The sequence below is a fragment of the Felis catus genome, chromosome A3 (assembly GCF_018350175.1).
Source record: "Felis catus isolate Fca126 chromosome A3, F.catus_Fca126_mat1.0, whole genome shotgun sequence".
Taxonomy (NCBI): Eukaryota; Metazoa; Chordata; class Mammalia; order Carnivora; family Felidae; genus Felis; species Felis catus.
Window position 1 is genome coordinate 82,330,727 of NC_058370.1, and position 27,898 is coordinate 82,358,624.

Genomic DNA, 27,898 nt, shown 5'->3' on the forward strand with positions numbered 1-27,898 from the left:
GTCCCAGACGCCTTCACTATTGAAAACCAGTGAAAAACCGGGATGGGTTCAAGATGACATGAACAAAGGCAGCAGCACCAGACTGTACTAACAATCACTGTATTCCTCACCTCCACACACTAAGGAAAACATGCCAGGTTCACATTAAAATGTCCTTGGTGGAGCAGCAGAGATATTAATTGTATTCAGTTTCTACCCTTATACAGGTCTTTTTAATCTTCTGTGTGTCGAAATGGGAGAGTACACATAAAGCACTTTTGCTGCATACCAAGGTTCAAAGGTTGCCTGAAGAAAGGCACTTGGGCGACTGTCTGCCTTTGAGCTGACAGTAGCTGCTTTTTTCATGGGACACCATTTTTACTGAAGGAATGACAGTCAGACAAACTATGGTTATTCAGACTTGAGTATCTGGCAGACAAGTGAGCCTACCACTTCAGAAAAACAACTGACAGTTTGGGTGCCACTGATAAAATTCGGGCTTTCAAGTGAAAATTAGATTTTTGGAAAACTTGTATCTGCCACTATGTGCTCGACAGCTTTCTGATACTTAAACACTTTTCTGATGAGATCAGTGGTGAAGTTAAAGAATGTGACATCGTAATATTGTATAATGAAACATGTGGGCAATGAATAGATCCACGTAGTTCAGTAAACCAAGATTTTCAAATAATCGACGTTTGGTGTTACAGGATCATGCGTGAGTAAAAATCTACGCAAAGTGCAAGATAAACTAAAATAACGTAATTAATAAATAATTACAAGTTTGTTGAGATGCTTGCAGGTTTCACATTGCCACCAACCTGTAAGAAACTACCATCTGCAGTCTTAGTTGAGTATCAAAGACAAGTATCTACAATTATTTGGAAAGGTTATTAAAATACTCCTCCTTTTTCTGACGACATATCTGTGGAGGGCCACATTTTCTTCATATACTTCAACCAAAACAACGTACCACAAAAGATGAATGCAAAAGTGCAGATATGAGGATCCAGCTGTCTTCTATTAAGCTACACATTAAACAGATTTGCAGAACTCTATAACGATGCCACTCTTCTCACTAATTTTTTTTTGTTTTGTTTTGGTAAAACTTAGTTATTTTGCATTGAAAATGTTATTTATGTTAACACATAATGAGCTTTTCAATGAATAAATATTTTAACAATTTCTCTGTTTTCGGGGTGCCTGGGTGGCTCAGTCGGTTAAGCAACTGACTTCAGCTCAGGTCATGATCTCACAGTTCATGAGTTCGAGCCCCGCATCAGGCTCTGTGCTGACAGCTCAGAGTCTGGAGCCCGCTTCGAATTCTGTGTTTCCCTCTCTCTCTGCCCCTCCTCTGCTCATGCTCTATCTCCTTCTCTCTCTCTCTTAAAAATAAACATTAAAAAAAAAAAACAATTTCTCTGTTTTCTAATATGGCAGATGATATCAATAGATATAATCCACACAAACAAAAGTTCTCTGAGGTCCTCAATAAGTTTTAAAAGTATAAAGTGAGATGGGGCACCTGGGTGGCTCAGTCAGTTGAGCATCTGACTCTCGATTTTGGCTCATGAGGGTCATGAGATCGAGCCCCACGTCGGGCTCTACACTGAGCATGGAGCCCACTTAGGATCCTCTGTCTCCCTCTCCCTCTCTCCCCCACTTGTTCTTTCATAGATATAGATATAGATATAGATGATATAGATATGTGATATATGTATCATATAGATATAGATATGATATATATGATATATATATAAAATATATATATAGTATATATATATTATATACATAGTGTATATATATATATATTATATATATACGTATAAAGTGAGATCAAGAGGTTTGAGGAGCTGCTGTTCTACAGTGTAACCTGGGGGGTGAAGCTGCTGGACCACAGGGCATGTTATCTTCAGCTTCATTAGATACCACCAGACTTTTTCCTAACGCGGTTGTACAAATTTACACTCTCATGACAGCTCTTTGTATTCTGAACATGAGTCCTTTGTCTCATGTCTGTTGTATGTGTTCTAAAGACTTTTCCCAACCTGTTTTGTCCCATCTTTTTAGTAAACAGAAGTTGATCAACCGTAGTCAAATTTATCAATCTTTTCCTTTATGGTCAGTACTTTTTGCATCTTGTTTATGAAATCTCTCCATATTCCTAACTCTCTCTGTATTCTCCATACATTCTTCTCAACATTTTACCACTTGGCATTTCACGGTGAGATTCATGGCACTGCATGCTTATCGGTTATCTCGGGCCTCTACGGGCTCTAGACGTCTTACAGAAAAGAGCATTTCCACGTCTCATTCAAGAGTCATTCTGTATGTACGACTGCTCTAACTTTCCATCTGAATACCTCAATTCAACTTGAGAGATAGAAGCCTGGCGATTCAAATGTTTCAGGAGAAGACAAAAAAGAAGACACCTTAGTTGTTCAACTGACTCTTGGGTAAATAAATGTATCATCCATCTCTTTACAGTGCCCCTCATGCTGCCACAACGAAGTTTTCAAGAAAGTTGTGTTGGGGCGCCTGGGTAGCTCAGTCGGTTAAGCATCTGACTTCGGCTCAGGTCATGATCTCGCGGTTTGTGGGTTCGAGCCCCCGCATTGGGCTCTGTGCTGACAGCTCAGAGCCTAGAGCCTGTTTCGGATTCTGTGTCTCCTCCTCTCTCTCTCTGCCCACCCCCTACCACCCCCCCCCCCCCAATGCTCATGCTCTGTCTCTCTGTCTCTCAATAATAAGTAAACGTTAAAAAAAATTAAAAAAAAAAAAAAGAAAGTTGTGTTGATGTTTTGTTTTGAGAGAGAACTGAAAGCACTTTGGGAAATTTTCTAGGTCCAGAGATTTCAGTATTTCTCAGCACAAGGTAAACGCAAAACAGAGTGAAGTGCAGCTGCTTCCATACAGTGCTTGTTTTCTTTACTTTAATTTACAAAGGGCTGGGTAGTGTCTCCAGGACGTTCCTCAGTAGGAAAAGCACCAATCATACCCACCATGGGAATTGGAAAGGGCATTCATGTCACATACTTGTCACCCTATGAGATTCCAGCATCTTTCTAAAATGTAAGTTATTTCTTCAGCAAGACTCAGTAAATATTCACATCCGAGTATCGGCACTTGAACTACCTGCTCACTTTTATGTCTAGCATAGTATTTTTCAAACTACAGATCATTATCCACTAATGAGTCATGAAATCAATTAGGTGGATTATAACCTGTATTTTTTTTTTAATGAACTACAATAGAATGTAATAGAAAACATCAGAATGCCTTAAATTATAGTGGGGGTGAATATTGCTTCATGAAATGTATTCCAATTAAACATGGGTATATATTGTGTGCCTCAATGTGAAATGTATTTTTTACTCTGAGTTTCTGTCAAAACGCTTGAAAAGCACTAGTTTAACATGTTGTAATGAGCATACATGTTAGGGAATTTTCTTCCCAACAAACATCTCTTATCCGGGGAAATACTCATCCACCCACCCGCCCACTTCTCGTTGTATGGGTAAATACACGTGTCACCATGTTTCTCCATGAGCCCCACCTCCCTCATCCCTGCTGAATGTTCCAAGGATGGACATGTGATCTATATTGATCTGATGAGTTCCCTGTGATTTTTTTTTAACTTGGCCCCCAGAGAACTTTTCAGTGACAGAAGCTATAAAATAACCTGCTGGTGGCCATGTTTCCAATCACGTGGGAAAATGGTCTGCCATGAGAAGGAATGACACAACATGCAGAAGGAGGTGAAAGGAGGAGAATTCTGTCCACTTTCAAGCCAACCTCAATACTGCCCTCCCCACAGTTTGGTGACTCAAGCCTTCCCTAAATTCTGTAAGTCAAGTCTCTGTTTTCTAAGTTAGTTTGATAGGTTTCTGATCATTTCAGTCAAGCAGGTAGACGTGCAATGCCTGTTTTTCTCTTCTCAAGTCTTGGCGGCTGAAGTGATAAGTGATGAACTGAAAATTTAAATCCCAATGAATGATGAACTGGGCTCTTGCCCTAATATCTATGGAACTCCCCCCCCCCCCCGCCCCGCTTCACTATTTATCATCTAAGAGGGAGCACTGGCACAACTCACAAAAAGCTACAAATATAAAAAGGCTGTTATTGAAATTCAACTTTGGTCTTCACTACCAAAATGAAATAAAGAACACTTTGGGATAAGCATGGTAAATGGAGGTAGGGCCCTCAAAGCCCCTTAAGCAAAGTTCACATATGTACCATTTATAATATTTTGTCCATCTTTGGCCAGACTTGAAGCCAGGAGCATTAAAGTAGAAAGGTACTGCACAGATCTTAGTCAATAGGGTATCTTTTTTTTTTTTTTTAAGTTAATTCAAAATCATTCCAGCGAGTTCTTAGGCCCTGGAGAACAGAGGGAGGGCAGAATCTCCTGATTATAACCAAGTACTGCTGGGTGTGATTCAAAGACTTGGAGGCAGAAACGTGAGAGAATGAAGAGAGAGACCGCTAAAGGGTAGAACCCGGAGCGGAGAGGTGAGCACGATCCGAGCCAAGAGACTGGGAAATTGAATGCAGCTTTTAAATTAAAGGGAAACCCCTCTTCCTCTAAGAATATAACATAGCTTCCTCCTATATCTGCTTGACTGGAGGCTAGTTTGCCCTTGAAATTTATAATCCAACTGCCTTTGTGTGTACCTGAACATTTCACGCAGAATACTGCACAAACTGACCCATTTACACAATGCAGTTTATTCAGCTTTGGAAACAGCTACTGAGAAAGACAAGTTTAATTCTGGTGCAAGTAAGGTCTATAAAGACATTCCCTGAGTGTTTTGGTTGGCAAAGTGATCTCTTATATAATGGGACTTGTAATTATTCTGATCATTTTCTGCATTCCCTATCAATTCAGCTTGACTTGGAGACTGCCCAAATTATCAGAGGTTTCAAAAAGGCTCTCCAGGTTCTCAGTTGAACAACATTCATAGAGGGATAGGGAGCATGTGACTTGCTTGCCTTTAGCTCTCTGAAAATGTGTGCTAAGGAATGAAAACTTATCAGCAGAGCTTTTACAACACAGGACAAGTAATGTAGAATGTTCTCAATCAAAACTTGTAGCGACAACACCTGGGGCGCCTGGGTGGCTCAGATGGTTGTGTCCACCTTCAGCTCAGGTCATGATCTTGCTGTTCTTGAGTTCGAGCCCCACATCGGGCTCTCTGCTGTCACCCTGTCAGCACAGAGCCCGCTTTGGATCCTCTGTCCTCCCTTCTCGCTCTCTGCCCCTCCCCCACTCATGCTCGCTTGGGTGCATGCTCTCTCTCTCTCTCTCTCTCTCTCACGAAGTAAATAAAGCATTAAAAAAAAAAAAACTTGTAGGGACAACACCTAAAGAAAAATCTGGTGCTAACAATCTCAATTTCATTTGCTTTTCATTTACTTTTAATCTTTATACTTCAGCTTCTCAGGGATGAGCAGCATTTTTCTGAAATGTTCCAAAGTGGTCACAATTGTCATTTTTTTTCATACAGCTAGAAGGTTATATAAGAAAGAGCTTCTTCATAAATGTTTACAAAAGACTGAGACCAAATCTGGGTTATCCATGAATCTATCTGTAACATTCCTAGTCTGTTTTTCAAATGTCTGAACACTTAGCGCTGGGTGCACCTTACCTTGGATGGAGTCTCCCCCAGTAAATCCCACACTCCTGCAGGTCTGGGTCCAGCACAGGGCAGATGCTCAGGAATGTCTGCTGGAAGCTCAACTCCAATCAGCTCCTGGGATGGGACTATAGCCTCTGCTTGGGGAGGTGTACTTTTTTTTTTTTTTCAACGTTTATTTATTTATTTTTTGGGGACAGAGAGAGACAGAGCATGAACGGGGGAGGGGCAGAGAGAGAGGGAGATACAGAATCGGAAACAGGCTCCAGGCTCCGAGCCATCAGCCCAGACCCTGACACGGGGCTCGAACTCACGGACCGCGAGATCGTGACCTGGCTGAAGTCGGAGGCTTAACCGACTGCGCCACCCAGGCGCCCCGAGGTGTACTTTTTTTTTTTTAAAGAAAGAGCACACTGGTCTGGGTCTGGGGAATGAGTCGTAACTCTTAGTCTCTGAATTCACTAAAGCTGCACTTTCCTTATGGAAGATATTTACTCTAGATTTAAAAAAAAAAAAATTGTACATTACACTGAACAGTACCTAAGGTTCATTCTGCACTACCATTCTGATTCTAAGTAAGAATTAAAAAGACTCTTAAAAAGAGTCTTAAAAAGAACTAAAAAGACTTTTTTATCGGAGTATTAACTTTAAAGTCAATCAAGACGCTGCCCATTGATGATATTATACGTGCTCCTACTTGGCACAACAGGAACTGGTCGCTAACCTGGATTTGCCGACTGTGGTTTTCTGTGCAGTAACGAGAGCGAGGGGTGAGGAAGACCAGGGATCTGGGTGTTATCAAAGTGCTTATTCCTGGTTTGGTGAAGGGAATACCGGAGCAGGGGGTCAAAACATAGGGATTCCAGTCTTGGCTCTAGTACTTACTCCTATGTGCCTTGGACGAGCCATAAACGCTCAGAATTCTGCTCCCCATCAGAAAGGAAAGAGCACGACTCACGAGGTGGCTGTGGCTGTGGCTGTGGCATAGGACGATGCCCCTGAGGGTGCTTACAAACTGCAACGCACCATACACATCTGCGTGGTATCATTATTTGTAACAAATCTGCCAAAATGCTATTTTTCAACCAACTCTGAAGTGTTAAAATAAAAAGCTAATGCTCTCATGAAAGGTTCAAATTAAAACTCTCCTTTGGTTTCTGTTCATATCATATTCGCCATGGAACAGACAGCAAGATCATTACGTAGGAGTTAAAATCTAAGCCCCACCTGGCGCTCCCGCTGCTCCCCGCCACTGACTTCAGTTATCGAACATCTGTGCCCTGCCCTTCCTACTATTTGTCTACAATTACAAACAGCTTCTTGCAGCGATGAGAAACTGCACTGCTGCTAAATGCTAAACTGGGACACTTCGGGCGCGCTTTCTCAACTTCAAGCTGGCCGGGCAGGCCGTGGGCGCGGGATTCCCGGGGCAGCGCCGGGGAAGCCCGCGCTGGGCCGCTGCTGCAAAGGTGGCTCCGCTCGGCCGCAGACCCAGACTCACCGCACAGCAGAAGCGAGAGGCTTGGCCTGGGAGCCGTTACGTACTCCTTATTCTCGGTCACCCACAGAAGAAGGGGAAAGACGGCAAAAAGGCAGTCACTCTGTTCTCCTTGTTAAAGCAGATGTTACGCACTTCAGCTCTATTCCTTCGGCCCGCCGTAATTTGAAAAGCCGGCAGCGTCAGCTTTTAAAGGCCAAACTATTTTTTTCCCATTTGATAAGATAAAATGCAAAATAAACAACCCTTTTGGTTTATTTTACGTGATGCGATAAATGACATTTCTTTCACCCCAGGTGTACTTTTTTTCTTGGGTGTATTTTCGTCAACTACTGTACAGACGCTACCTTACAGAGGTCGCCAACATAGTTAACTTCTGATTACCACCACCTCATTTTAAATTCATTTTTGAGGGGCGCCGGGCTGGCCCCATCAGTGGAGCATGCGACTCTTGATCTCGGGGCTGTGAGTTTGAGCCCCACACTGGGTGTAGAGATTACTTAAAAAATAAAAAGTCTTCTAAAAATCATTTTTGAGTGCCTCCTGGGTGCCAAAGTGCAGTTTTAGACAGCAGCTTTTCTAAAGATTGTATTTGCCTGTTTAATACATAGTTTTAGCCATTTTTCTGTCAGGGTTAAGCTAAAATCAACATCAATTTGCATTCCCTAAACACACACATCAGAATCAGGGGAGCTGGCTCAAGGCGGGGGAGTCAGCAGAGAAGTTAAAGTACAAGTAATTTCTCGTGGATAGGTCACACATATTTAAACACCCTCCCTGCCTATTCTTCTTTTTTTTTTTAATGTTTATTTTTGAGAGAGAGAGACAGAGAGAGAGCAAGCAAGGGAGGGGCAGAGACAGAGGGTGGCAGAGAATCCCAAGCAGGCCTCCGCGCTGTCAGCACAGAGCCCAGAGCCCAGTATGGGGCTTGAACTCACGAGTCACGAGATCCTGATCTGAGCCGAAACCAAGAGTCAGAAGCTTAACCGACTGAGCCACCCAGGTGCCCCCCTGCCTATTTATTCTTAATGTCACACTGAAAAACCAACTCAAGAGTCACAAACAGAAAACCATGAGTTATCTACAAATCTAAAGTATCCCCAAGCCACATATGCAACTGTAAGTCATGGAAGGTAAAACTGTTCTTTCACTTTTTGTAACTGCCTGAAGTGGGCATGTGAGAAAAACAACTATTTTACGTAACAAATTATAGTTTTACCAGTGGCTCAATCCTCCCCTCCTTCCCAATAAAAATCTAACTTCTAACTAATAGAACAGTTCTTTCATGTTGGTTTTGTCTCTCCCAGTTAACAACACAAAAGAATTATAATCATTCATTCTCGCAATTTTATGTCACTTTTAGAGGCCAAATGAAAAACAGGATCATCTTGTTAAATCTTTCCAATTACACTGGAGAGTGTAGACTTACACTCGATTTTTCAAAAGGCTCTCTCTGAGGCAAGGGAGTGGGTTACCTTACTGTCAAAGAGTTCCCAAATGTATCAAGACTCTATCTGATTTTCATGCACAGATGTCTTGACTGGAAAAAAAAAAAAAAAAACAAAAAAAAAAAAACCTCATAAATCATCACCTCCACACATTTTAGACAGGAGGGGAAGTAACAGATTCGAACAGTTAACAATTACTCAAGAAGCGATTTAACATGGTGGAAAGACAGACAAAACAGTGTTTGGAAAACCTGAATGTCCATCCTTCCACCACTTGCTCACTTTTTAATTCTCTGGACTTGAGTCAGCTCATTTCTAAAACAGGAACAACTCCACTTCTCCTGCTCATCACACAGGTTTCTTGTGAGGATTCTCTGTGCCAGTTCAAGGATAAATACCTGACCGACAGCTTTAAAGGGCTCGCCAGGATCCCGGACATTAATGAACCTCCCTGCATTGCATTTACTCGAGCGTGGCTGAAGATGACCAAAGCCAGCGACAGGCCTTCAACAGCTCTGCCCATTGAGAATCTCTAAAGTGGGTCCGCTATCACCACTGCGTGGGGTGACGTCAGGCTGTTGTTTATAGGAGAAGAAAGGCTGCCAATTTCCACTGAGCAGAAGACCGCAGTGGCCAGCCTCCTTCAGCTGCTTGTGAGCAAGAATGGACTCTTTATGTGTGGCGTGTGTATACATGCAACGGTTCACTGGGGGTGGGGGGACACCAAAACATGAAAACTGCTTTGTATGTGCCTACCAGCACACGCTTCGGGTCTGGGGTTTTCACTAAGACGACTCATCAAAACTGATCAAAATGCAACTTTCACTTTTGTCACTCTGAAGAAAAAAAAAATGCCACTCCCAGAAACCTCCTTTGATTTTCTAAAGTAAATTTTATTTTTAAAGCAGAACAGTCAATTCTTCTAGTTTTAACAGACTCCTCAAGTTCGATGAACAATCACTAACAGAAAGAATTACGCAAGATCTATTTCAAAGCACAAAATATGTTCAGACTGCACTAACCAAGTTTTATAGGAACGACTTCAATTTCGGAGTGCTTGGAGCTGCTTCCTCCTATAAGTTCAGGAAGTACGCACTCAAGTATTAGCATACACCAACTGAATCCACTTTGGGGAGATGCTTTGTTAGGTCTGTTACTATAAAGGGGAAAAAAGGTCTGGCTTATTAATATATGCCCATTCATGAAAGTTCCTGGCAGAAAGCAACCTTACGTTAAATCAAATTTAGAAGGGCAAAAGAAAATAGGGGCTGCATTCATTATATTCTTTCTTCAACTATCCATCACCTTCTGGGACACCAGTCAAATCAGGAATAATATGGCAACAGATCATGTTTATAACTGGCACTGAAACTTTACTTCAGACAATAAATCTAGTGTATAGCCTAACATTTGAACACTGAAGAAGAAACGTGGGAAATACTTTCGGTACCTGAAGATGTATGTTCTTTGGTCCTGTTGGGAGTATAGCCGAAAAGAAGAGAAACTGCGGCTCAGTAACAAATGAGGTTGAGGACTGAGGACAAATTCTGAGTTCTGTTTTTGGCTCTGAAACTGATGATAGTATAACGCTAGGTCAAACAGTTAGCCAAGGTGAGCCTTATCCTCAGCATCTGAGAAGCGGGGACGATAACGGCAAATACTAGTTTCCAATTTTTAGGAAGACATAAGAAAAAAGAAGTCAACCAGTGAAAGCCTTATGTAACATTACATTACCTTACAGGAATTAGAAAATAATAGAAACATGGTCTGGGAACCCAGCCTGATATTGGCCAACTCCTTTGAGAGCTGGGGAGGAAAACGTGCTAAACAAGTAGGAAGTGTTATTAGCACTTCTTTCATTTTATAGTTAGACATAACAGTAGCATGAAAAGTATGGCGCCAGTTCAACTTTTTTAGGGCCAGTTCCAGCAAGTAACATTGGCCACATATTCTTAAATACATCAAGAAACCTGAAAGGCCATCCCTGGGCTCCTCCTTAACATGAATGATTAAAAAAAAAAAAGGATGCCAGAAAACCTTGTAGAAAACCATGGAAGCAGGTTGAGATTATACTTGAAAATGGCTATTTATCAGCTTCATTTCTTCATGTAGCAAAGAGCACCTGAACACACAAGTCAATGATGATGCAAAACAATGATAAGATGGTGTATGCAGGAACATTAAGAGTCTAACAGCCACAGACGTTTCACGATTACAGGAATTTTACTGACCGAACAGAGCAGTGATTACAGCAGAGCTTGCCACATCTTGAATCGGTACAAAATTCATGAAAAAATTTTTTTTTACATTTATTTATTTTTGAGAGACAGAGTGAGACAGAGCACGAGCAGGGGAGGGGCAGAGAGAGAAGGAGACACAGAATCTGAAGCAGGCTCCAGGCTCCGAGCAAGCGTTCAGCACACAGCCCGACGCAGGACTCGAACCCCCAAACCGTTAGATGGTGACCTGAGCCAAAGTCGGTCAGTTAACCAACTGAGCCACCCAGGCGCCCCATGAACTTTATTTTTAAAAGAAATAAAACTTCACATAAAGTAAAGCAGTCAACTGATAAGGAAACCAGCAAAAGGCAACATTTCCCCCTATCCAACTTACTTAAAAATTCTAAAATCAACTATTTGGGATTTATTTATTTTTTTTTACTCTTCCTGGTTGTCAAATCGGGAGGATCACTATAAAGCAGTTATAAACGCACACTGAGAAAATGGGCGCACATGAAGAGTAGATAGTTATCACTGGATTGACCAAGTGCCTGAGTTTCCACTTGACATGTCAAGGTGTAACTGTGTTACACATGGTAGCAAAACATCATCCGCTCTGTGGCACACTATTTAGAAAAGTCATAATATACTTGCCTGCCATACATTTGCTTCATAAACTGCCTCCTTGGGAGTACAACGGGTTCCAAGAACTCGATACACTAATGCTCACAGGTGACTACTGAATCATTTCAACCTCAAAGACACACCTAATAAAAGGAAACTCATCAGTTCCATCTCAGTAACTGACTGAACGGGACAGAACTGCTCTTTGCCAAAAAAGTTCTCGCCAGTCATAAACATGTCTCTTTTCTTCCCATCACATAATGGTGTGCTGAATTTATACTAATACCTGCATCCAATATTCAAAAGTTAAAGAATAAATATTCCAAAGTGCATCTCATTTTGTATTCCTCAGGTAAAAAGCAGGGATACTGCTAATTGGAATGTCACCACTTGGAACAAAAACCAAACTGAAAGCTTTCAAAAGAGTAATTCTCACACCAACAATGCCTACAAGTGTGCAAGTGGCTAATAAAAGATGAAGCAGAATAAACAGACAAAAGGCTTCCACTTTATTTCAGGAAATGGCAAATCCATTTTTAAAAAACACTTTCTTATTCATACGATTATTCAAAAATAAAAGTCAGAGTTTCTGCGAAGGAAGTGAAACCTAGGTCACCGGAACAGTTGCCAGCAGCCATATGAAATGATTAGTAGATCACACAAACAAAAAGTGGTAGCCACAAGCAACTCTCCTCCATCACCCCAACAGAGATTCTTTGCCCATCGCCCCATCCAGTCATCACGTGAGAGCAAAACATTAAAAAAAAAAAAAAGGTGTGTGTGGTGGTGGCGGGGGGGGGGGGGGTTGCCTGGGTGGCCCAGTCAGTGAGCATCCGACTTCGGCTCAGGTCACGATCTCCCAGTTCCTGAGTTCGAGCCCCACATCGGGCTCACTGCTGGCAGCGCATAGCCAGCTCCGGATCTTCTGTCTCCCCTTCTCCCCCCCCACCCCCCCACCGCCCGTCCTTCCCCGGCTCATGCTCTCTCAAAAATAAATAAAACATTAACAAAAAAATTTTTTTTAATTTAAAAAACCAGTCAAATGCCTCTATGTGTCTACTGATGATCCTAAAACAGACCAAAGAGAAACGCTTCCGTTGTCATCGCATTGCTCTGACGGTGCGTAAGCACCACAAAGAACAAAACCAAAACTTTGTGACCCGTGTCGGTGTAGCGCACTCGCCACTTGGTAGCGTGTCAGCAATAACATGTGAAAGGAGCTGCTGCGAAACCTGCCGATGCTGAGAAGACAGGCGCGTCCCTGTACTCCCAGGTTTTCACGCTCGGCTGGGAGAAAGACAAGCTGCATCACCAGCAGAGTCCACGACTCAGTCCACAATAAAACTAAATACATGGCTGATTACAAATTTGCTGACAATCAAGCTTTTTCGACCATAACACCATCCCAATAACATTCTCAAATGACCCTGTGCTTGTGTCCAGCTGCAAATTTTTAAAAAATTACTTCTCAAAACTCAAGTTGACCAGTAAGTATCCCCAAATACTTCGTGACTCAGTCACACAGCATATAGCTAAAGATGGATAAACTGAATGGCATAATGCTCAGTATGGCTAAATGGACTCATGGCCCTAAAACTTTTTGTGGTACTGGGTCTTTCAGAAATAATGACAAAAATGATTCTCCAAGTATAATCCCTTTTCTGAATAATTTTTTAAAAGCTCCTGTAAAGGGGCACCTTGGTGACTCAGGTGGTTAAGCATCTGACTCTTGGTTTCGGCTCAGGTCATGTTCTCACAGTTTCGTGAGTTTGAGCCCCATGTCAGGCTCTGGGCAGGCAGTGCGGAGCCTGCTTGGGATTCCCTCTCCTCCTCTCTCGACCCCTTCCCTGCTCGTGCTGTCTCTGTCTTGTTCAAATAAGTAAATAAACTTTAAAAATAAAACAAAATAAAATCTCCTGTAAATATATTTTTCTTAGCTGGGCAAGAATTTTTCACTGATCATGTTGTGATTTTCAGTCAAAACAAGAACTCTATATGAAAAGTGAAACGATAAATGACTTGGGACAAAAGCAGTTTGCCCTTAGAATCTATTCCAGACAACTTTAGACCCCATACATAAGAAGCTCCAAGACAGAATATAGAAATGATAAAATCAGAAAAGAAACAAAGACAAAGCTCTGGCAATTACTCTATCATTAAAGTCCTGGGTACTAAGAGGTGGATAACGCATGGCTCTCCAACCCACTATCACTTACATTTTTGTTCCATTCTCTCAAGAAGCACAGTTGAAACATTTCTCAGTAGGGAGGTAAAAAAAGTTGAGTCAATCCCAACTGCTTAGCCTTCATTGGTTTTTACGTGCCTGACGGAGTGTCTGAAGACAGGAATACATGCCAATCCAACTACTAATCCCAGCAATTAGCATGGCCAACTGTATAGCTATGAACAAATGTTTCCTACATATGACTGTTCACATCACGGCAAAGCCAGCCTTATTCTAGTTAGGAAATTAAATTTTAGTTTGAGCTTTTGGATCTTGATCTTTGCTTTCATTTCATTTCTTTTTTTAACACTGGGTAGTGGAAATAAAAATAAAATCTGTTATTAGATGGGAAACAACAGCCATTTCACTTTTCATTTTAGCCTCTGAGCCACTGGTAGCAAACCTTAACTAAACAGTAAAAGCATTTGTTACACAGCAAAGGGAATCCTGTCCACAAAACTTTCCGGAAAGGGACTAAAATTAAAAATCTGCCCCAACAAAACCAAGCTTCGTAAGTTATAGTCATATATCACCCTTTTTAAAAGTAACTAATTCGAGACGATGCAATACAAATTTCAAATTTATTTTTCCCCCCAAACTCTAGCACTTTTAACTAACGTTATGGCCACAGTGTCCCTTATCTGGCTTCTTTAATAAAATTATGATCTGTATCAGAGTTCCGCTTTGATTGTGCTGCTTCATAATTAAACGTATAAGAAACATCAACACACATTTAAATTGTTCCTTTAAAAAAATCTCTCTGGCTGAAATGATTCATGCCAGCAGAAGGTTTGAATTATGATGGAACCACTCAAAATCTGACCATTTTCAGTATTCAAAGAGCTTACTAGACCAATAGGTACCTCATCAACAAAATTAAAGACAAAGCAAAAAACCTGTGACTAAGACAGGATAAGCCTAGGTCCGGCATCTTCCAAGTCAGGAGAGACACTCGGCTTGTCACTGTTCTTCTATTCCCTAGCCATCCATGGAAGTTCGCAGGAATTAAATCTTCTACTTGAGGGGTCAAGAAGGAGCGGTAGCTCCCCTTCAAAAGAAATCCCATCGTTTAGGGAGAAAATTCAAAAACAAAGTGATGATCTTCCCATGTGATTGGGCTGTAATAATTTTGCAGAACTTCACAGGTGTTTCAGAAGTGCTTTAGAAATTCCATAGGGAGAAAAATATGACAGCTCTTCTTTACATATTTTGAAAAAGGCATGCCTGAACAAAGACCCTCCAGTGTTCGCATGTATCGGAAAACATGACTTTGGAAGATGACTTTCTCACGGTGGGGAAAGGAAGGTTCAAGACCAAACTATCAAAAAAAGATCTGCTGGTAAACAAGATTTTTTTTTTTTAGAAAGTAAGTTCTGGGGAAACCAGAGTGGCTAAATGATGGTAAGCCTAGATTTGCCCCACGTATCAAAGACCTGGTCTATCCTGGACAAATAAGATACTATGTTTCAAATATAACATTTTATTTTGTTGACGTTTTCACAGATCATGGTGCACGTATTTTAATAAAAGGGGAAAACCTATTTCAACTTTTTTGTTTTTACAGATAGTGAAATTAAAGATATTTTTTGTTCACATTGGATCTGGATCTTGATCTTGGTAAATATGTACCCACTGTTGACAGTTTCCCTTCTCTGGCTTTGCAGTAATATAAAGTGAAGTTGAAATATGTAAGAGAAAATAAGATGAGCCAAAATAGGTTAATGGAGGGTAGCTGACAAATCTGAAAAGTTCACCTAAAATGTTTTGCCTAGGGGTGCCCGGGTAGCTCAGTCAGTTTAGCGTCCAACTTCGGCTCAGTTCATAATCTCACGGTTCGGTTCGTGAGTTCAAGTCCCATGTCAGGCTCTGTGCTAACAGCTCAGAGCCGGGAGCCTACTTCAGATTTTGTGTCTCCTCTCTCTCTTCCCCTCCCCCACTCTCATTTTCTCTCGCTCTCTCTCTCTCTCAAAAATAAACATTAAAAATATATTTAAAAAAAAAGTTCTTTCCTACATGCTGAGGTGAGAGTACACAAAAGAGACCCGTTAAGGGACAATCACTTACACGCGCTTACTAGTAGGCAGTGCAGCAGTGTCAGAAGTTTCTCGAAGATGAAAAGGAGAGGAAAAAAAAATAGAAATTCCCATCATTAAATTATCGGCTTTGTACTTGTTGCTTTACCTATTTCGTGTCAGTTGATAACCACAGAGACAGACATCACTGTTCCCATTTTACAACAAAGAAAACTGGGATCTGGAGGAGTACTGGACACTGTTAGTGGTACCCAAAGTCCATTCTTCCCTTCTCCTCCTGAAGAAAACCCCATCCCAAGGTACTGGTCTGGAAGTGGGCAGAGATGTCCAATCAGATACAAAGACAGACAGCCCACACCTGTGAAGAGGTTTCTGACTTCCTCTGAATACCGTACTGTATAGATGTGAGCCACCTTGAGGAAGAAGCCAAAACAGAAGCTGGAGCCAACAAGGCATCTGGCGCAGTGGAAAGATGCTGAGTACCTGAACTACAGAACTGACCAACATGGAGCCTGTCCTGCCTCTGGGTTTCTTGTGAAATAACAAATTTCCTGATCACTCCAGTGAGCCTGAAGGTAGTTTCTGACACTGTCCTAACTGACACAAGAGTTTTATTTCTCCAAGGTCACCTGCAGTAAGCGGCAGAGCAAGTGTTTGAACCAACATTGTTCTGGCTTGAAACTGGGCTTTTTCCGCTAAACCACACTGTGGCATGAACTTTGACAAGTGTTTTTCCTCATCATACGGTCATGCGATGTGAGAGCTAGGAAGGATCTTACTTCACCACATGCAGGAAAATACGTTTACCTCATCAAAACGATTTAAGCAAACACAGAGGAGAAACATATTATTGGCAAGAGTTCCCAGGATTTCATATTCTGAAGAACCTCTCATTTCATATGCATTTAATTTTTAGTAGAATATGAATTCACATGCCTTTAATAAATGGGATTGAGCTCTTAAAGAGCATTCTAAGTTATTGTTAATTTTCTTAGGTGTGATAATGGTATTGTGGTTATGGAGGAGAATGTCCTTGTCCACAAGAGAGGCATACTGAAGTATTTAATGGTAAAGAGTCACGGTGTCTGAAACCTATTTTCACTGGTACAATAAACTATTACATGTAGAGAAAAAGAGAGAGAGAGTCATAAAGCAAATTACTGAGTTTAGGTAGAGGAAATATGGGTGTTCACTGAATTACTCTTCCAAGTTCTCTACATGTTGGAAAGTTTGAGTGTGGGGGAACATGATGCAGAGACAGTGTGGATGTTACTGGAATAACCTGGGGACTTTAAAAAATGCTTACAGGAAGGCCTCACCCAGGATTGTGGCCTAGGCACAGGTAATTCCAACGTGCACAACTGGTGTGGTGGAAAGAGCCTGAGCTTTGAAGTCACAACTCTAACAGTCCCCATCCCAGAAAGACAGCTCTGAAAAGTTTTCTAGGCTATGTTTTATTCATGAAAAATTGCCAGTGTTTTAAACTTAACATAAGCATTAATCCAACAATAAAGAAATTTCCCTCAGACGTATACTGGGTGACACAAGAAATATTCAGTTAATAGTAAACCATCATTTTAATGAAACATATATTAAGCCTTCTGTGCATGGGGCACGAAGAGGGGAGTTGACTTAGTCCGTCCTAAACAAATCTATTCATAGAGTCTATGGCTCAACATGCCAAAAGTTGGTTTACAAAAATGAAAAAAAAGAAACAAAAAAACAGAGAACAATATTTAAGAAGAAGCATTAAGTAATTTAACCTCTTTTAAGAAAAAAAAAAAAAAGGTCTTACTAAAATCATGTTCTTTATTCCATGCCAAAGATGAGTCATAATCTGTTAAACTATAAGGAAAGGAGGATTTCTTGAAAAACACACAACTCCAATTCTCCAAATTCAAATTTGTGTAATTTACTTAAAGATACTCCAGTGAGCCTTACATATGGAAAAAAGCTCTCTAAGGTCCCATATCTAAATTTCAGCTGGAGCAGAGGCCTCCTCAGTTCTATTTGTCTTTCTTAAAACATATGTGTCTGGGGTATGGGATAGAGGTGAATAAATGGTAGATAAAATAGAGAAATAAAAAACAAATGACAAACTTTAAAATATAATTCCTATAATACGGATTTTATCTTGAAAATATACCTTATGACCTAGGAGGCTTTTTAGAAGTTTTACCGATATACAATAAATGCACAGATTTAAAATGTATAATTTGGTAAGTTCTGACATATGTATATATCCCTGAAACCATCACAGCAATCAAGAAAATGAACATAACTATCCTAGGTGGCCTCTGAATCAAATAGAAGTGTGATGATTCTTGCCCAGATATAGTTTTCAGGAAAAGAAATCCTTCATAGAAATTGTTATTGAAACAACAACAACCACCACCACAAAGAAATCTATATACAAGTGTCCAAATAGTTTCATCAACAGACAAAATACACATTGAGGCTTTGGATTTTTTTCCCCCAATTTAAATCTAAAAGACAACAATGGATGTTATTCTATCTTAGATTTAGGCCCAAATAAACAAACAAATATACTCTAAAAACAAAGAGACTCTTAATACTTTCAAATGTCCAGGGAAATGAAAACAAAAGTCGTGGGCACACAGCATTGTTTGAGAATTTAAATACACACGCACATCAGGAATGTTGGCTAATGGTGAAGCAAAATAATTTAGAAAGATTGTATCTACATATTATAGCAATACAGACTTCCTAAATTTGGCAAATTAGCCCATCTCACAGGCAGAGCTATTTCAGGCAAAACTAAGGAAGAAAGAGTGCTCTCCAGTAACCGCCAAAAGGCTCTTTCCTCCCTTCTTGGTGCTTCTTCTGTTTCTCAGGGAACACCCCTTCTTTACAGGACCCTCGTTAATATATCAGTCCTCCCAAACCTATGGAATAATTTTTGGCCTCAAGAACCTGAACCATGTCCATGGTGTGTCTATATACATTCCATTCTCAAGTGCAGAGTTTCTGCTTCCAGCAGGCATAGCTAGTGAATGCAGTAAATGGCTAGGATGTATGCTCTATTCCCTTTCCTTCCCCTTCCTTGCTGAGCAGTTGCAGTAGCTGGAAAGGGGACTTCACTACCCTCAGGTGCCTAAGGCACAAAGAAGGCCTGCTAACCATCTTTGCCCAAAGTGAACAGAAAAGAGGGATTCCCATGAAGACGAGCCAGGCATGTCCACCTGACCTAGGACTCAGCTTACTGTAGCAGCCTACAACAGACTTCCCATCAAGCTAAACACCATATTGCCTAATACAAGAGATTTAATTTTCATGTGGGGATCTTTTGTCTCCCCAAATGGACTGTGAACACCGTTATGAACAGGTGTGATGTCTTACTTGTCTCTGATACCCCCAAGTACTTGGGACATGTATTAAGTATTTATGAATAAAAATTTAAAAATAAAAATCATTGTAATAGATTATATCATACTAATGCTATTTGTACTGTAAAAACACTTAGATATATCTACTTTAATATCTGAGCTGGAAAGGTACACTTGAGGGTTTTGTTTGTTTAGGAAATTACATGGTTTTGACAATCATGGAAACAAAAAATTAGTTCTTTACATATACTAGACAAAGCAAGCTTAAGATTTTCTTGTTAATTGTGCAATATAGCCAAGATGACTACATTGCCATTGTGCAATTTTCAGTGTTACACATTTTTTTCAGGCTCTGTCACAAAGAAAACAAAGCAAAGGGAGAAAACAACTTTAAAAGTATAAAGAAAACCAAGGAGAAATTTCAAACAGTATCCACTGTTAGGTTTCCCAGGGTTCATAAATGAGGATGATTTCATGATTTCTAGTGGAAACATCCAACAACATTTTAGGTGTTTAATATTTCAACTCAAACTCAAATTGTACATTCAAATGGAGTTTCGTTTTAGGAGTTAGGATTCCTTTTTTTTTTTTTTTAATGTTTGTTTATTTATTTTAAGAGAGTGAACGGAAGCAGAGGAGGGGCAGAGAGAGAGGGGGAGAGAGAGAATCCCAAGCAGCCTCCATGCCCAGCACAGAGCAACAACATGGGGCTTGATGCCACAACCGTGAGATCATGACCTGAGCCTGAGCCGAAATGAAGAGTTGGACGTTCAACCGACTGAGCCACCCAGGCAGCCTCAGGATTCTTTTATACCAAGTCGAAGGACATAAAATCCATACAAAGGAATCTTACTTTTTTTTCCAATCGTTATTACACAATGTTTAGTTATGACTACTTCACATAGTAAATAAAAAGCTCTATACACACCAGAATGGTTTGGAATGTAATTCCTACAAGGACGAGAATATTTGTCTCTTTTCTCCACTGCTGTAATATATGTGCCTAGTAAAAGTAGCTGGCACATAGTAAGTGTTCAATAAATATCTGCTGAATGAACTGAATAAATGAATAAATAGAAGCTAGGAATGAGATATAGGTGTACAAAAAAAAAAATCAAGTTTTTTCTATGAGGTACAGATTTCATAAAATGCAATTTCTGGAAAACTCTCTTATTTAATCAACTCTAAAATGCAGTTTATCTAATCTTATATGTTAATTGTTTAAATAAAAAGTAACAATGGTCTGCTTGTTTTCTAAATCAAAAGGAGGAGTCATTTTGTTTAATCAAACTGAAAGGTTTCCTACTACTGATGTCTGAATAATGTCAGGTATTTAGAGAAACTATTAAACATTCACTCCAGATCAATGGATTTGGGTCCTTAGGAAACTTTCTACTCAAGGGATTTTTATGTAAATCTTTTTTGTTTAAAAATACATATTCATTTTCATACCCTTTGATTTTCTGGGTGAAAAGAACCCTTAAAATCAAAACAAAAGTTAACTCAAAGGGATACATTTCATTTGAGTTGAAGCCATGGAAGACAATAAAGCTGATGGTTACTTTACTAGGAACCATTAATCATTCAACAATGGTGAACCCTGGAAAACCTCACAGTGGACATGGTCTGATGTTCTGTCTGGTTTTAAGGAGTTAACAACAAAACAAAACAAAACAAAACAAAGGAGCTGCTCTTCCCGTCTAACTCGATGTTCTCAGGCCAGCCACCCCCGAGGTGGTCAGGTGGCGACGGTCACTGCTGAGACAGCTCCAGGACTCGCCAGCGCACTGGGTGCGGAGCGGAAGGAACACAACAAAGCTTGGATGTTTAGATGTTTCAAGGTAACGTGGACAGAAAAATGCTGTGCGTATCCTCCAATGAAAGAAATTAGTAGAAAAATAGTAAATAATGAACACATCACAGTTTTCCCTTTTCACCATCCCACATAAACTAAAACTTGGTTTTAGGTTTACAAAATGGCCCCTGAAGTTTTGCATAGATAAGATGATCAGAGAGCTCCTCTGCTGAGATAAGGCAAATTTTATAGGGAGAAAATTTTACATTTTGCCTCAGTCTCGTAAGAGCAGACTGAACTAAGTGAAAACCCCTACTCCATACCTTATGCAGAGGCAAAGGCAAAAGAGAGCTAAAGTAAAAACGTGCTGTGATGGGGGAAAAGAAAACAGATGCAAAAAGAAGACAGAGCAAATAAGAAAGATGCTGCATTAAAAGACACACAAACTCATGTGGAAACACTAAGAAAATTGAAAACAATGGTAGAACAAAGGGAAGGGGGTTGCGAAAAACAGATCAAGTTTAAATAAAGGATGGGCTGTTTTAATCATTTTATTTAATATGTTAAAAGTAAACATTCAGTACTACAGAGTTATACAGACCACCACCCAAGATTACAAACATCAATGTAGACTTTAAATTCAAAAGTGGAAAAGAAATCTGATCGTTCCAAGTTTCCATCAGTTGGAAGCTGAACAATAAGGACAAAAAGACAATATATTTTTAAAAGTTGCTTTCTACTTAACAACCTTGCATTTGAGGATCATTGTTCCCTATACTTAATATTAAATGGGATGAATAATATTTCTCGTATGTGCCACTCATCTGAATAGGTCTTACTCTGAGTACACTAGAATTTCATTTCCACTTAAAAAAGTGACATCGTGAGGTTGTGACAACTCTTCTCTAATAACCAGAGAGGAAACGCTAAATTCAAAGAAACTTACATAATGTGTTAACTCCAGCTTTTGACTTTTAAAGACTGTTAACTCACTTTTAGGGACAAGAGGGGAAAAAAAACTACTTCCATAAAATACAGCCTTTCCACGTGTGTCTTCACTCACCTTCCTAAATCAAAGATTAGCTGGAATACTAGAAATCTTCCAGGCCAGTATACATATTCTGAATTGTGCACATTTCACTGCATTCGAGGTATAAATTAAATGAGCAAGGGAGGGGTCCTACAGCCGAGTAATCCTTTTGAAATTTAGAAGTAAATAATGTGATTAATTTTTCCCTTTGGATATACTTCTAATGGAATCTGATGTATCTGAACTTTTTTTTCCCTGAAATGCACGTGCAGGTTTTACAAATTTTAACCTAATAAAATGTGTTATCTTCTCAATACGTAATTTATTCTTCAACATCAACATCTGCTATAACCCAGGATAAAACAAAACTCGGTGTTAACATTAAAGTCCCATTCAATTAAACCAAAGTTCCTTGCCTCTTTAGGAGTTACCTTACATAATCTTGTGAACACACCAATAAGAAGTCTCTTCAAATATAAAGTTAAAAGGAAAAACGCCCTTCAGACAAACAAGCTAAAAGGTTACAATTTTTAAATAATGATAAACAAATATCCATTTCTAAATCCTAATGTTTATTTTGTATTTGCTTGCAACTTGTCCTTCTCTAATGCTTTTAAAAAGCACTTATAACCCCTGCAACGTTCTCTCTGAGTGAGGGCAGGGTAACTGCCTTCTCTCTTCCCGCTGAAAGGATAAGAACGTGAACAGTAGTGGAAATGAAGTGTACCGCTCAAGGTCACGTGCCAATCAGTAGCACTGCTCAGTCTAGAACTCCATGGACCTCGATTCTAAGTTTGTCAATAGATAATGCATGTATTATTTTCCTCTCCTTTGGATCACTGACAAAGCACACAGTTAAGCATTTTCCTAACGTTAGAGGACAAGGATAGAAATCACAAGTCCTAAAAGTTATGTCTACCTCTCTTTCCTCTTCTTTCCATGCAATTCTTCATCAGAAACACTGCTTCTTCAAAAGTTGGAGACATCACAAACATCTGTAAAATGCTAATCAATATTCCAATGCCTTCACAGCAGTGTTAAAGAAAAGAGATATGAGGTGCGGAAACAATGTCATGCTAAAATGTGTCAAGTGAAAACAAACCACTTTGCATCTCACAGACCAGACCCTTAAGTGTAGTTTCTAAGTGCCCATAACTTAATGTTTTTAAGTTCCATCTGAGATTGGTTGCTTTAAAAATATATGAACAAAAAAGGGCAAGTTTACTAAATTGTTTTAGCCAATAAAAATGCAATACATTCAACTAAATTGGGTAACCGAACAAAGGATCCACATTGTAGTAGATGGTTCACATTTTTGAAAAGTTTTAACAATGTTATGAAACACTATACACTTCTGAGTAGATTAGTATTCAGATTTCTTTGCTGAGGGTATCTCTTTCATGAAAGCTATTTCTTGCGTTTTATAATTTCAGAGAGCACAGTAATTAAACTACATTATATTGACAGGTAAAACAGAATGATTCTATAAATGAAGCAGCTGGAAGGTCCCATCAATTTTGCTTATTTAAAAAAATATATTCTCCCATTGTGTAATGCCCATTAAATGTGCAGTCAGGTTTAAAGTTTAAGTGTTTTACCTCCTAATTACATATACCTCCTTTATGATTCCTGTTACACTATTTACTACAGCTATTTCAAAAGTTAATTATTTATTCAGACTGCTCAAGAGAAAGAGTCTCACTCTTGAATGGAAAGAGAAATAAAGCTTTGGTCCTTAAGGAAATGATACTACTTTATTTTCACAGTGTTGACTTGAAAAATTGTCTTTATTATTATTAATTCTGAAGCCAATAACAACATCACATCATCATCTGGGACATCCAAATTAGAATCTGTATAATTCATGTTAATTGCAATGACATCCAACTTAGTGGCAGGAAAGTGTGGGAGTCAGAAAGTTTTACAATAAAAAATGGACATGTCAGATAACAAAGAAAGACATTCAATATGTACTTTTCAGACTATTTTAAGTTTAATTTTCAAAATGAGAAATGTTTCCTTAATAAAACATAAGTTTTACTATAATTCCCCTTATTTATTCTCAAGTTACAAAAATAATAATTAAGAATGTAAAAATTCAATTCAGCAATACTAATAATAGCATTCTTCACAGTATCACTTATAATGTCATTCAACTACTCGTAAACAACTTGAGAATAACAGTATTTAATTCACCATACAGCATTCATTAAGCTTCTTTATATATCCAACACTCTGCTAGGCACCAGAGATTAAATTATGAATGATACACTATTCTTACCCTCAAAGAGCTTTTTCTGTTTAGTAGAGGAGAAAAATCACAGGTAGCAGCAAATGTGTGATAGGTACCATTATAAGAGAGTTTTACAGTCTGTTATACAGTCATACAGTCATACAGTCTGTTATGTATATTTAAATGAAAGAGCGATCAACTCATCTAATAACTAAATTTCATAAAGACTCATATAAACTCTGGTTTAAAAGTATAAATTCAATTAAACATCATGCATATGGATAGGAATTCTGCATATTTCATGATGGCTATAATTCTCTATTGTTACCAAAATTTATTTCTTTTTAAAATTTTTTTTAACGTTTATTTATTTTTGAGACACAGAGAGACAGAGCATGAACGGGGGAGGGTCAGAGAGAGAGAGAGACACAGAATCTGAAACAGGCTCCAGGCTCTGAGCTGTCAGCACAGAGCCCGACGCGGGGCTCGAACTCACGGACCGCGAGATCATGACCTGAGCCGAAGTCGGACGCTTAACCGACCGAGCCACCCAGGCGCCCCACCAAAATTTATTTCTAAAAAATATAGTCATCCATGGTTCAAGACAGACAAGAAACACTACACAGAATTAAATTCGAAAAGATGTACCAAACGCTAGTCAAGATCTTTGAATATATGAATTCATTCCGACCTCACAATAACCCTATGAAGCAAATGCTTCTATTATTCCCATTTTACAGATGAGGCATCTGAAGTTCACTTGACCCTGGTCACAAAGATAACAAGAGGAAATTCTGGGACCTGAACTAAAGAGTGTGGTTCTGAAGGCCATACTCTCAATTTCTACACTAGACATCCTCACTGCAGATGGTGATGATGAGGGACAACACCCAACACTCTGTGACAGGCACTCTCTTATTTACCTTTACAGCAACCCTTTGAGGAAAAGTCATCCTTTCCATTTACAAAAGAAAACCGGCACAGACCGGGTTTGAAACTTGCCCAAGGTCAGACAGCCCTCAAGGGTAGGCGGCAAGATTCAAACGCAGGCAGCACAGCTCCACCGTGCTATGAGGTCTCTCAGTGATTCAGTCTTAGATTCAAGAAAAGGGCCCCAAGAAGAAATTTATTAAACAATTCCAAAAGGCTTTGTATAAGTCTTCCTGAAGCACTTTGCAAGGTTTTGGGGCTTATGACAAGCACTTCCTTACGACAGCATTTACATTTGAGTCAACATTACTACTTTGGGTTGATCATAAACACATTTCTGCTCTTTAAAAAGAAATCTCTGTAGAAACTTGGCAGATTTCAGTACAGGAACAATCTATTCTTTAAAATTAAATTTAGTAACAACTTATTCTGGTTAGTCTGAAAGAGAAGGAGAGAATGAACTACTAAGAGGCCTTTCTTATACTTTAATATTTCAAAACATGTTTGGTTTGGCCTAATTTGAATCTTGTGGACAACTAGACCAGACCTTGATTCAAAAAAGGTACTACCATTTTTAAACAGGCTGAATTCTCAAAAGTGACCTCAGATGCCAATTCAGAGTAACTATTTTTCATAATTTTTCTCCTATCTCAAATTAAATATTAAAGATCCATAAGGCAAGATTCTCATAAAAGCATACATGGGCAGCAGGTAGGTGTACCTTTGAACCACCCACAACCAAGAAACCAATTAAATTTTACAAAATTCCATAGCATGACATTGTTTAAGAGCAATCAAGTATACAAAAGACAGATATCAAAAGAAAAAAAATCCATATTTATCCCACTGTGCCCAGTGCCTGAGAAATAAAAAATTCTGTGTTGTATGCCTCGCTTGAATAGAGGGGAGAGAAAGATGAAGTGTCAAGCTGGATTTCCACCTTACCTTGCACTCCTCCAACAGGTTCAAAGACTTCATAGGCTTTAATACTGAAATCATTTTTTTTTTCAAAAGGGAACCCATAAAACTATTTTAAAATAAAAATACTAAGCCAGGCCACTAGACAACCTGTCTTCCCTTGCTCTATCCCCACACATCCAAAATAAAAATACCTTTTGCTTTGCCTTCATTAAATAAAAGTTTAACTTTGATTTAGAGTAAAATGTACCCATTAGACGTTTTACACTTTTTGCAGGTTATAGAGTCTATTAGATCCCATCGCTGACTATTACCGCTCACTAAGCATCCTAAGACAGAAAACATGCCATTACCGCTCATTTTATAAGCGTTATAATGCCCCGATGGTGGAAGTCTGGCAATACCTAGAAATACAGCAAGGCTGGTGAATAAGGAGTCGAGGGGCGGGGGAAGAGAGAGCGAGGGAGGGAGGCAGTCGCCACCTCAAATCCACGCCGGACCAGGAACCTCCAGCCCACAACGTGATCCCTGCCCTCCTCCAAGTGGACCGGCTACATCTTTCCAGATCCCCCCCCCCCCAAAAAAAAACCCAACACGGTACTCACCCTTCTGCGAAGAAGTCGGCACCGGGTCCAGCTCCGAGTCGGGTCGGGGTGGCAGCGAGGGAGGGGACGTCTGGGCAGTGGGCGGGGGGTGTCGGTGCGTCACTCGAGTGCAGGACGGTGAGTTCGAGGGGTGGGAGCGGAGAGGAACAGGGCAATCAAGTCACGGCCGAAAAAGGAGGAGAAACGGGGGTGGGGGTGGAGAGCCCCTTCCCTAAAATAAACCCACCGGCTCCTGCGACCCCTTACCCCAGGGAGGGAAAATAAATCAGGGGAAATAATAGACTGACAAATTTCTAAAACGACGAGGAGCGAGGAACAGACTTTAATTTAAAGGGGGGAAATTGAGCGAGGGCTGGAGGGGAGATAGAGAGAAGTGGCTCTGGATCTATCCCATGCCTTTGCAGTCCCCAAGCAGAGGAGGCTGGCAGAGGGGAAGTTGCAGCGGCTCCTGAGGAGAGGGAGGAGGAGGAGGAGGTGGAGGAGGAGGAGGAGGAGGAGGAGGAGGTTACACCGTAACAAGTACAGACAGACAGCCATGGATCAGAGGGGCGCTGCGAGCAGGGGCGGCCGCGGCGGGGCGAGCGGCGGCGGCGGCGGCGGCAGCACCCCCTGCTCGGCTCGCTCGAGACATTTAATTGGATTGATGGGTTGTGCAGTGACTCACAGACTTTACAGAGTCGTACAGCAGTCCCCGCCCAGCTGGACAGGGGAGATGCGGCGGGGACGGGCGGGGAAAGGGGGCCGAAGAAGAGCTGGGAGGGGAGGAGGCGACTGAGAGGGCGAGGCGTTGGGGGGGCGGGGAGCGGAGCGGAGCAAGTGGCGAATGGCAAATCCCGCCGCTCCGACGGGCGTGGGCGTCGGCCAATCACGACGCGGCTCCATAGGCGGCTGGCTTCGCCCCTGGCCCAATGAGTCTTCTAAGGACACTGCCGCGAACGGGGCGGGGGAAGTGGAGTGGGGGGTGGGGAGAGGTGGGTGGACGTTGAAGTGGGGGGTGGAGGGAAAGATGAGGCGCCGGAGACCGGCGGAGTCACTCTGCCCTCCTAGCTCCAGAAGTGCGTCTTCCGCCAATCCGAAGGCTGCGTGGGGGTGATGGACGCCAGCGTGTGACCAATGAGGAGGAGAAGGTGCCGCCCCGAGCCGGAGGGGAAGGAGTGGGCGGGCCAACGCCTTCCCCTCCCTCCCGCTCGGTTCGGGTCAGTCACGCAAATAACAGTGTGAGGGCTGGGGCTGCGCGGGGGGGCGGCGGAGGGGCCGCGCTGCTGGCGGCGTGACAGCGAAAGGGACTGGCTGTGCTGCCGACTCCGCACCGGCAGGAGGAGGCGGCGGCGGAGGCTGGCTCCTTACTCAGCTTGCAGGCTGCTGCTGCTCATCTCCTC

The 27,898-nt window shown here is 40.8% G+C and overlaps 1 protein-coding gene across 5 annotated transcripts in view; it reads right to left on the reverse strand.

Moving 5' to 3' along the window:
• Window positions 1-27,315, reverse strand: part of SERTAD2 (SERTA domain containing 2) — a 117,291-nt gene extending 89,976 nt beyond the window's left edge. For 3 of the 5 annotated variants that reach the window (XM_023251718.2, XM_023251719.2, XM_023251716.2), the window contains exon 1: window positions 26,520-27,315. The gene's annotated coding sequence lies outside the window, so the exon portion shown is untranslated. Of the gene's footprint in view, window positions 1-25,941; window positions 26,492-26,519 lie in introns of those variants that run through there. The other 2 variants (XM_023251715.2, XM_045054281.1) reach the window with 2 other exon arrangements.
• Window positions 27,316-27,898: the final 583 nt, after the last annotated feature.